Source organism: Manis pentadactyla, chromosome 18 (assembly GCF_030020395.1).
Source record: "Manis pentadactyla isolate mManPen7 chromosome 18, mManPen7.hap1, whole genome shotgun sequence".
Taxonomy (NCBI): Eukaryota; Metazoa; Chordata; class Mammalia; order Pholidota; family Manidae; genus Manis; species Manis pentadactyla.
Window position 1 is genome coordinate 24,441,908 of NC_080036.1, and position 11,190 is coordinate 24,453,097.

At 53.1% G+C, this 11,190-nt stretch overlaps 1 protein-coding gene and 1 long non-coding RNA gene across 4 annotated transcripts in view; one reads left to right on the forward strand and one right to left on the reverse strand.

Moving 5' to 3' along the window:
• Positions 1-4,270, reverse strand: part of KLHL25 (kelch like family member 25) — a 31,271-nt gene extending 27,001 nt beyond the window's left edge. For all 3 annotated transcript variants that reach the window (XM_036931969.2, XM_057494717.1, XM_036931967.2), the window contains exon 1: positions 4,119-4,270. The gene's annotated coding sequence lies outside the window, so the exon portion shown is untranslated. The remainder of the gene's footprint in view (positions 1-4,118) is intronic.
• Positions 1,157-10,726, forward strand: LOC118935555 (uncharacterized). Its single transcript, XR_005033886.2, has 4 exons — positions 1,157-1,408; positions 4,889-4,994; positions 5,580-5,636; positions 10,632-10,726. It is a non-coding gene; the product is annotated as an uncharacterized LOC118935555 (long non-coding RNA).
• The last annotated feature ends 464 nt before the right edge of the window (positions 10,727-11,190 follow it).

Sequence of the window (11,190 nt, forward strand, 5' to 3'; positions counted from 1 at the left end):
GGCTGGGCCACAGGCTCCCAGGGCTCAGGCTGTGGGCTCCTATTTTGCGGACCTCCTGAGCAGTGGCTGCATTCAGAAGTCATCCATCTCCCTGGGGACTCCCCGGGACTGCCGACTCCACAGCCTAGACCAACACGGTCCCAGGTGAACCTGGCCATTGCCCACCCCCTCCCCACCCCATCCTCCCAGACCTCAACCTGCACCTGCCTGGAAGTCGGCAGGGAATGGGCTTCTAGAAGTATGTGTGGGTGAAGGGATGTGGATAGAGTGAAGGTTCCTGTGGCCAGGATTCTCACCTGGCCCTGGTTGGCTAGCTCACTACACACGTGTGGGCAATACATTCTTATTGACTATTTAAAGAGGTCCGCCCGGTGCTCTGGGCAACACAGTGGCAGGGCTGCAAGGCTGCAGGAGAGCAGAGACGAGACTGGAGTGGTGGCAGCGCCGAGGACAGAGGTCCAGAGGCAAGGCCCGCTTGCTGCCTGCAGACTCGCTCTGAGTGAAAGGGGTTCTAGTGACTGACCTGCCACATGGAAAGAAAGTTGGGTATAAACCCTTTCACTCCAAGAACGTTCTACTGTCATTTCTTTGGTCACATTGAATCCATAGTGAGCTTGCCTGGGGCTGAAACCCATTGGCAAGACAACTGGTGAAGTCAGCAGGGTTCATGGGTGACCCAGGAAAAAGAACAGGTGCCCTCCTGGAAGGAGTGTTTCAGCAGCTGCCCCTACGGACGGGGAGACGCTCGGGTGTCCCCCTGTGGACGTGTGGCACTGGGAAGGGGTGGGGGACTGGGGTCCACCCAAGAGAAAGAGAATTTGTTGCTGCCTGAAATGGCGCCGCTACCAAGTGCTGTGGGAATTGTAAAGGCCCGAGAGGAGGCGGCCCGAGAAGGAGCAGCGGCCCCGGAGGAAGGAGCACGGAGGCTGCAGGTGCCCCTGGGCAGGGGAGGGATGCAGTGCAGCCGCCAGCCCCAGAAATGGGGGAGCGGAGGTCTGACGAACGGGTGGGGGCGGAGGCCCCTCCTCGGTGGGGACCCCACCTGGCTGGAAGCTGGTGGAGAGCCCGACGGACTCGGCAACCGCGGGCTCCTCCCGGGGAGGCGCGGGCCCCTCCGCAGGTCGGGGGACACTCTGTGCTCTGCTTCTGTCCCCAGGCTCAGGCACAAAGGGAAACACGGTCTGCTGCTCGGAGGAGGGATTTAAAGGGCCCCGTGAGGGTCCCGAGGACCCAGGTGTGGGCTGGCGTGAAAAGGCAGGAGCAGACGGGAAGAAAGTGGACCGGAGCTGCGGCGACAACTGAGGCCGGAGCGGCGGCTCCGGCTGCTGAGGACGAAGCAGAGGCGGAGATAGAGCAGCAAGATCGGCCTGCGTGTCTGCACGGCTTCCCGCTGCAGGGGCTGGAGAAGGTGGGTACCGGAAGGCCCCCCATGGCCTTGGTTAACTCCTCTGAGTGGAACTGGTTTGAACACAGCCAGGATGACCCCTTGGCAATGGATCTCCTCAGGCTTGAGGGTTATTATAATTTGTTGTAATTTTGTTATTTGTATATTGTCGTAGCCTCTTGTTATTATGGAATTTGGTTACAATGCTCAGCTTTCTCGCACAGGGACCACTGCAGAGGATTGAGGGCACACAGACTGAGATGCGAGAATCCTGGAGGGGTGGAGTGTGGATAAAGTGAAGGTTCCCGTGGTCAGGAGTCTCACCTGGCCCTGGTTGGCTAGCTCACTACACACATGTGGGCAATACGTTATTGACTGTATATAAAGAGCTCCACCCGGTGCTCTGGGCAACACGGTGGCATGGCTGCAGGAGCGCAGAGCAGAGGCTGAAGTGGCAGCGTCAAGGACAGAGCCAGAGGACGGCTGTGCGGGCAGAGCCTGGCTTGCTGCCTGCAGACTCGCTCTGAGTGGACGGGATTCTAGTGATTGACCTGCCACCATGGGAATAAAGTTGGGTATAACCCTTTCACCCCAAGAACGTTCTATCATTTCTTTGGTCACATAGAAATGTGTCTGGGGCAGAAACCCATTGGCAAGACAAGGGAGAAGGCAGCTGTCCCAGGGCCTGGAATCTGGACTGAGGCATGCCTCATTTCCATCTTAATCAGGCATCGTCTCTCCAGGAAGGGTTCGCCACCTGTGCCCCTCCTGTGTCGCCCCACCTCGGGTCCCTGCTGCCAGAATCATTGGGGTACTGTGCCCCCCTTGATGTGTTGGGGGCCTCACCCGCATGCCAGCACACCCTGTTCAGGAGTTCCCTGAAGGTCCCAACCAAACCCTTCAAACAATGAATCAGTCACTGAGTGACAAACAAACCACCCACTAAATGACACTCCTCCTCCCACGCTCTTGAGCATCACAGTGTTAGACGGGCAGAGCCAAGCTGCTTTCCCTGCAGGCTAGGCAGTCCCTGGCCTGGGCAATCTCCCTCTTCTCTTCCTGCTCTCCCACGCTGGACGCCTGCAGGTTAAAGAGGCCATTAAGGGGCTTTGGGCTGCAGATGCTGCCTCTGATGTGGTGTGGGACTGGCCCACAGCACCTCTGTCTGCATCACAAAGAGATTCAGCTGTAGCCAAGGCCTCAGGATGAAGGTTTCAACCATTTTTCTCTACCTTCCTTTTAACAACCTCCCTGGAGTTACTTCCTGACAAATACAATGACTCAAGACCAAGACGGCTTCTGGATCTGGAAGATTGACTCCATCAACCTCCACAGGCACAGCTTGGGGACCCAAGGACCATGGTCTTCAAAGGACACCAGGTCTGCTGCCAGTGGTGTGGACCTTGTATCCTATTCCTCCCCAGCCCGCCAATGCAAGCCGTCACCAACATTCCTTAGGAATCCTAACAGTGCACCTGGACCCAGGGAGCATCGATCCCCCATGAACGGGGAAACCGAGGCCCAGGATCCCAGAGGACCTGGCCCCAAGTCACCTTCACCACAGTCTAGTCCATGATAAGAAGGTGGGGTTCCTGCTTTCTCTCCCAGGGCAACTTCCCTCCCTTCGTCACACAGCCAGAGTGAAACCAGAAGGTGTTCTCTGTCCTGACTCACCAGGTAGGGCCAAAGCTCGCGGGGCCTTCCCCTGCTCAAAGCAACCCGGCAAGACCTAAGGGCGCCCTGGTTAAACCTGCGGCCCCGCCCCCATTGCAATCCCTTTGATCAGGCCTCTATGAAGACTTATCTTTGCTCAAAGATAGTGGAAATGAACTGTGGGGGCTTTGAAGCAGCAGCACAAAATAGTGCAGGGTGCCCCCGGGGGCAGTCTTTCTAAGGAAAAGCTTCTCCAGCACCTAGGAGCGGGGAGAGAGGAAGGGGGTGTGCGCGAACAAGGTGGGGTGCCGCAGCTGGGCTGGAGGGGACTTGCCCCGGGCATGCTAGGGTGGCCGCCACCCCAGGCAGGTGGGTGGGCCTTACGGCCTGGGACTACGCTCTTGCTGTTACACAGCTCTCTAAACGGAGGCAACGGGCCCTGCCAGGTGGGCGGCAGACGGCGGCGGAGTCTGGGCCGGCTCGCGTGGACACCTCCCGGCTTAAACCCCTCGCTCCAGCTCAGCACGAGGCGGGAGCCATCCGGCCCTCGGCGTGCGGTGCGCGGGGACTTCGCCGGCCGGCGGCGCACATCCTCAAAGCGTCCGCTTTCGAGGATCAATAGTAATTTTTAAAAAGAGAGCCAGCGGACTCAATGAATCAACCACTCCCCAGGGGAAAGAACGGCTGCTCCCGCGCGCAACATCCATTTGCAAAACAATTCATTCCCTCGCCCGGAGCTCTCAGCAAATACCCTCGCCGGGTCCCCAGGCGCACGAGGAGGGAGCGGCCGGCGCTGGGAGGCGATGGCTGACTAGTCCCCTTCCCCACCATTGTCCCCGGCTCCTGCCTCTTAGACCCCGCGGTGGCCGGGGCGGCTCCGGGGACCCAAGCGCCCCCACCCCGGGCTCTCCCCCGGGCACGCGGCGCCGTGGAAGCTCCCTCTGCCGGGGCTCCCACGGTGGGGCGCGCAGGACGCTGCGCCCCGGCCCGGCCCGTCGTTGGGAACAAGTGCCAGCGCCGGTGGCAGGCGCGCAGCTAGATCGGCCCGAGCACAGCGCCCACAGCCCGGCTGGATACTCACCGCTCGGGGCGCCGCCGCCCGCCGCGCCCCCAGCCCCCGACCTGCTGCCGCCCTCAGAAGCCGCTCGTCGCCTGCGCGAGGATCCGCCGCCGCCGCTCCCCTCCCCCGGCTCGCCTCCGATCCCACCGCGCCGCCGCCGCGGTGCAGCCCCGGCGCTGCCAACAAACTAGTTTCTCCAGCCTGCCCGCCCCGCCTCCGGCCCGAAACCAATCATAGGCGGGGGCTTTGTGACTGATGGGCGACCGAACCCGTAGTTCAGCCATCGGGGAAGAAAAGGGCGGGCGCCCGGGCCGCGCCGGTACCGCGAGGGGGCGGGGCAGTGAGAGGAAAAGGATTTCTGCCAGATTCTTAAAGGGACAGACCTGCCCGCGCCCGCGGCCGAAGTTTGGGAACAAAACCCCACGGTGATCTAGAGCTGTCCGAAGGAGGGAACTTTGTAGACTGCGATGCCTCTTCTGTACCCGGTCTGCGGAGCCACGCTTTTAGCTATGAAAGTGTTAAGAAACCCTTTTTTTTTTTTTTTACCCTGGGCAGTGTTTGGGGTTTTCTGCAGCTATTAACCCGGTCTACACTTGGAATATGTAATTTTCAGGGTACTTTAGCTCTCCTACCCGTGGCATTTCTAAATTCCTTTCGTAAGCCAACCTTCAAGTATTCATCCATTCATACCTTCATTAACTGATTCTGCAAACGTTTACTAGACGCCTGCGCGATGTGATAGTCGTGGAAGGGGGTAAACTGATTTATAATTTCCCATTCCACCACTCCAGGTGGCTGTGTATCCAGTGTCTTCATCTGTTTCGTGGCAGTAAAAAGTCCTCATGTGATTATTTACGGAGTAAAGAGGACAAATTCCTATAACAAAGTACGTGCGCGGTAAGTGTCCTTTCTTTTCCCCATTCCACTGAAAATTGGTAATTCACGTAGGTCACTTAAGGACACAAAAAGCGCAGGTACAGAAAGTGGTAAGCGCCCTAAGGGCAGAGAGATTCCTAGGAAGCAGAGGTGGGCGGCGCAGGGAAGGCTTGGAGGGGGAGGAGAGTGAACAGAAGATTCGGTTCGGAGGAGGGGTGGGGTATGACAGGTGGAAACTGGGAAGGAGAGGCTGTGGGTAGAAAGTTGTTTAGATTGGACGAAAGAGATCTCTCCAGGCTTTAAAGGCTGTGAGATGACGGGGAAGACACCACCAGGGGAGGCAACTGGGGGGCTGGTGGGGGGAGCAGTATGGTGTAGAGGGAGGCAGCCTGAGATCTGGGATTTGATTCTGGCCTCTGCCCCTCAAGCTTTATAGGACTGGAGGCCGATGGCTCAGGCTCTCTGAGTGTTGGTTTCTTCCTGGAGAAAGTAGGATTCTAGCACCTATCTTGCGGGGTTATTATAAAAAATTAAATAAGAGAACATATGTAATAGTCTTGGCACCCAGCAAGGGCTCAATCAGGTTTGTGTCTCCATTTGGCCTAGATCTGGAGATGCTTAAGACACAAGGGTTCTGATATTTAAGAGCACTCTTGGCCAAAGGTAAGAAGCCAAGTGTGCTGTTAAGGTGCCTTCCAAGAGGAAAAGCGCATCAAAATAATTGGGCCATTAAAGAAATGACACCGATCACATTTGTAGTGTAAGCACTCTGCCAATTTTCTAGAGCTAGAATATTTATATAATTGTTGGTTGGATGAAGCTCTGCATACAAAATTGATTCTTAGCAAGTTCATAACCATTGCTTATTATTCCATTCAGGTTCTCTCTGAAATTATAAGCATCAACTATCTAAAATCTGGTCCACATTATCATTTTCCCACTTCTCAACTCCAAGGCCCAAATTAGGTATGGAATATATGAAACTCAAACATAGGCAATGCAACAAAATCAGACGAAGAACACATGTTATTGAATTTAGGTATGATTTGAAGGGAAAAGACATGAAGTTTGCTTTGGCCCCTGGTTCATTCCTCATTGTACTCTTGAGCGTAATCACCATCACGCCCCCTACCAGCCAGTGTTGGAATGACCTGCTTACCTGTTAGTCCACCCCGCAGCACAGGGGGTTTGGGGAGGGCATGGACCACGCCCCTCTGAATCTTTGGTTCCTTGGACAAGCTGTCTACACAGTTTTGAAATACTATGACTATACTTTATATCAGTTAGAATTAGCTTTTGCTACATATGACAGAAAACCTAAAATAATTGAATTTTAAAAAGATCAAAGTTTGTTTCCTGTTCATGCATAATAAAGCTAAAGTTAAGTAGTCTGGGACTGGTTGGCAACTCCACAGTTATCAAGACCATGGGCTCCTGTATTTCCATTCTGCCATTCTTAATGCATGGTTTCCATTTGAGATTGCCTCATGGTCCAAAATGGCTGCTGGAGTACCAACTATAACATCCATATTTCAGATAGCAGGAAAGAAAAAGAGTAGAAGAGCATATGTTTGCCATCCAACCATGTTAGCTCCATTTAAGCAGACTGCAGAAATCCCACATAATACTTCCATTTACATTTTATGTAGATATTATATGAGTGCATTGCCTCTTCAAGCAGAATCAGGGTTCTCTTTTACCAAGAAAGAGGGAACAGATTCTTGGTGCCAACCAACAGTCGTGGCCAACACTTTGTCTTTTGCCATCTGCATGTCCAGTATTCTAGGGGTTCAGAATCTAAAGTCTGAGAAATTCTGAGATGATGTACAGAATTCAATACAAATTGATGAATAGATTGCTGAACTCTGGGTTCTTCTGCCTGTCTGGATGTTCCTTTTCAGGCTTCTGTGCTGATTGCTCCTCACTCCCCAGAAGTCCAGGTATGGAGTGCCTGGGAACTGAGTGCACATGCATAAGACCTCTTGCCTACCTACATGTGCCCTCTAGGAGATTTCATGTAGGCCCATGCCTTATGCTCATATGAATACCAGCGACTCCCAAATCTGTACTGCCACCCCGACTTCTCCATGAGCTCCAGGCCCACAGGTACAACCATGTGCTCGATGTCTTCATTGGGATGCAGAGGCCACCTCATCTTAACATGCCCCCATTGATCTCCTGATACACTACCCTGAAAAAAAAAATCCTGCTCCTCCTGTGGGCATTCTCATCTCTTGGTAGGACAACTGTTTTGTGTGCCCATCAAAAGCCAGTGTTGTGGTCGGACCAGCCCTTGTGGTTCTTATTATGGTTGTAAGACGACCTACAGCAACATCCATCAGGAAACTGAAAAAAATAAAGGTTTATTACTTATAAGACCAGGAAATGACACAGCATACCTGGGGCCAGACAGCAGGGACACAAGTAGAGAGAGGATGTATGCAAATGAGCTGGGGGTTCTGCTCTTATTGGGGTTGAGGGTGGGGGCCTAGGGTTTCATGGGCTCACTCCTTATTGGTGCATTTAAGACATAAGAGCCAGAATGTAAAGCCTGGAGAAGACAAAAATCAAATGGCCCAATGGTCAGTTACTGAAACCAACCAAGATCTCCAGAACAGTGGGAACTTGGAGTAGGAGGCAGCCTGTGAAGTCATTACAATATTATTGACTATATTCCCTGCTCTGTACTTCTGTCCCTGTGACTTGCTTCTCTTATAACTGGAAGTTTGTACCTCTTTACCCCCTTTACCTATTTCACCCATTCCCTCACCTTCTGTCAACCACCAGTTCTTTCTATATATGAGTCTGTTTTGTTTCATTCATTCATTTGTTTTGTGTTTTAGATTCCACATATAAGTGAAATCACATGGTATTTATTTTTGTCTGACTTACTTTACTTAGCATAAGACCCTCTGGCTTATACATGTTGTTGCAAATGGCAGGGTTTCATTCTTGCTTGTGGCTGAGTAATATTCCATTGTGTGTGTGTGTGTGTGTGTGTATGATACATATGTAATGTATATTACATCATCTTTACCGCAGTTATATGTTCAATTAATGTATGACAAAGGAGGCAAGATTAACAATAGGGAAAAGACAGTCTCTTCAATAAATGATGTGAAAAACTGGACAGCTACATGTGAAAGAAAGAAACTAGCCTATTTTCTTACACTATATACAAAATAAACTCAAAATGGATTAAAGACCTAAATGTAAATCTGAAGCCATAGAACTCCTAAAAGAGAAACATAGGCAGTTAAGCCCTTGAATATTTTGGGGGATATGTTCGGTAGCAATATTTTGGGGGATCCATCTCCTCAGACATGGCAACAAATGCAAAAATTAACAAGTGGGACGACATCAAACTAAAGTGCTTTTGCACAGCAAGGGAAACCATTAACAAAATGAAAAAGCAACTTGCTGAATGGGAGATGATATTTGCAAATGATATATCCTGTAAGGAGTTAACATCCCAAATATGTGAAGTGGATGCTTCAGCAGTCAAAGCTTAAGTCGGGCACTTGCCTTACAAAAAAGAGAAAGGCTGTCAGAGCTTACGCTGGTAGCTGTTAGATAACCACCTAATCCGTTTGCTCAAATAAAAACCCTTGGGACCCCTTTCTAGTACCCCCTGCTCTAATCCTTGTTCAGTCTGAGCCCTTAGCCACTTGCCTGGCACCACCAAGCTGGCCCAGATTCCCATCATTTCTTCCCCGGGTCCTCGCAGCGGCCTCTGGACCCATCTCCCTGCTTCCGCCCTTGCTCAACACAGCAGCCGACGGGGTCTTTTTACAACATGACGTGACGGTGTCCCTCCTCCCCTCAAAATCCTCCAGTGGCTCCCACCTCAGAGTGAGGACCGACGTCCTGATGCTGGCCGCCAGCTCTGACCCCACCTGGCCGGGACCACCCCTCACGCTTCATCTTGCACCTCCCCACCCTCACCCGCTCTGCTCCAGGCCCACTGACCCTTTGGCGTGGGCCTCAAACAAGCCAAGCCTATTCCCGTTGGGGGTCGCTGCTTTCGCCAGCTCCATCCAGAAAGCTCTTCCGCCAGCTGTCCAGGTGGTGCCCTCCCTTCCTTCTTCAGGTTTCCGCTCAGGTGTTATCTTACCACACAGGCCTCCCTGCTACCTTCTGTAAGGTCACCACATTCCCCGCCCCGGCCATCCCTCGCCTCACTCCGTGCCTCCCCAGCCCTTACTTTCTCCTGAAGTTATATTTTGCTTATAGATAGAGCGGCGTGTAGGGGATGGCCCGGCATACCCAGCTAGGCCTTGCTATTCTCCTGCTGAGCAGAAGCAATTTCCCAGCACACCAGCAACAGACAAGACCACTTTGTAACCACACTGGGTCAGGACAAAAACAAGAGCCCTCTGTTGTCCTTTGTGGGTCAGCAAAACCTGAGCATTGTCCAGGTCACAAAGTACTGAACACCCACCTCCGGTCAGATGGGTGATTGCCGCCTCTTTATTCATGGCAGCTTTGACCTCGATCTGCCCTCTATCCTTTTAGATGAAATTTATTGAGATGCCCTGTCACAGACTCATTCTTGCTTTCTGACTGCACCCAGTCCAGAGCAAACCCCATCTTCCTCCGCCTCTGCCAGACCACTCAGCCAGAGCCCAAACCTCGTTTTTGGGTCCTTCTAACGCCCCCATAATGAGACACCCCTTGGTTCCCCCACGGTGTGTGGTCTTCCTCACTGCAGCAGGTGATCAACAACCTGTTCATCTACGGGTGTTCTGTCAACGTCCCATTCACAGATACGCACGTACGTACACCTCGTGTGGTATGGGGGGCTTAACTTAACTGACTGCACTCTGTGTAAGTCCCATGAGAGCTGGGGCTCCATTCTGACCTAGAACAGTGCCTGGCACATAGTAGGTGCTCCATTAGTACTACTCAGTGAATTCAGGATGAACTGAAAGCAGCTCCAGGGACAACGTTAGTCACCACTAAGGCAGTAGCTTCTGATTTCAGTGTTGGAAAAAACTCAACGAAGCCTTTAATTTTCGGTCTGATTCCCAGAAGGTGGATTCCCTGGTCAGGTAGGGCTGCCGAGGGCAGGGCCAGGGCAGGAGAAGGCGTTGTCAGCTTTGGTTCCCAAGGGAGGGGTGGGTGGCAGGGCTGCCCTTCTGGGGGAGCAGCTGGGATCAAGGTCACAGTGAGTCACCCGGTTTGGGTGCACAGAGGAGCAGGGCAGGGCTGGGTCAGAGGCCGCGGGAGGGTCGGTGTGGGGACGGCGTGAGTAAGCCCTTCTGGGCTCACTGCTCCTTCTGCTCCAAGAAGCTGCAGCCCCTCGGCGGTGTCCACCCGCAGTGCCCATGAAGCGCCTGCCCCTAACCTCCAGCAATGCCACAGCTTAGACCTCTGTCTGATACCGAGAGCACGCTGGTGCCTCTGTACCATGCAGGGCCTACTGGCAGAGCGGGAAGGCCAAAGGTCATGATGACAGTGGCCTACAGGGCAGCAGGTAAGTGGCGAGACCAGGGAGGAGACCTAGACGTCCAGGGCCCAGCCCGCGATGCCAGCAGCGGAGCCAGACCGAGGGGTTGGGAACGAGCTGCAGGAAGGAAGATAAGAGAGCGTCACAGAACAAATGCCTCCTTGTGGAAGGATCGGCCGGGGCCGGGCCTCTACCCCTTTCCTTCCCAGAACCCAGAATGCGAGGCTCGGTATGGAACAATGGTTAATGAACAACTGTGGAGGATGCAGAACAGTATGTAGGCTGTGCTGTGTTTGGGGCCCAAAGCGGGGAAAATCAGCAGGAGCGCTTGTGAACGCGTGTAAGTAAATGAAGGCGCTGTGGGAGGAGATGTGGCAAAGGAGCCCCGCGGTCCCCTGTGAGTGAGCGGGGTGGCCGGTGAGGAACAGGGTGGAGACAGAGCTGGAGAGCTACAGTGGCTTCTGAGCCGCGGGGATCTAGCGCTTATTCAAAAAGCAACTTAAAAACCAAATCAGAAGCTTCAAAAATGCAATTAAAACTGTATTTCTCGGCACCTATTAGGATGGGAGACGAGGAAGGATGGAGATTTGTAGTCTATCCATATGGTCTGGATTTTTAGAAAAATGTGGCGTTTTCTTTGCATAATTAAAAATAATGTTCAGAAGAAGCCGAGAGGGAAGGAAAGGAGGGAGGGAAGAAGAAATGGTATTTGGAGACAGCCTGATCCCCTGGCTCTGCCACCTGCTGTGTGGCCACGACCAGTTTGCC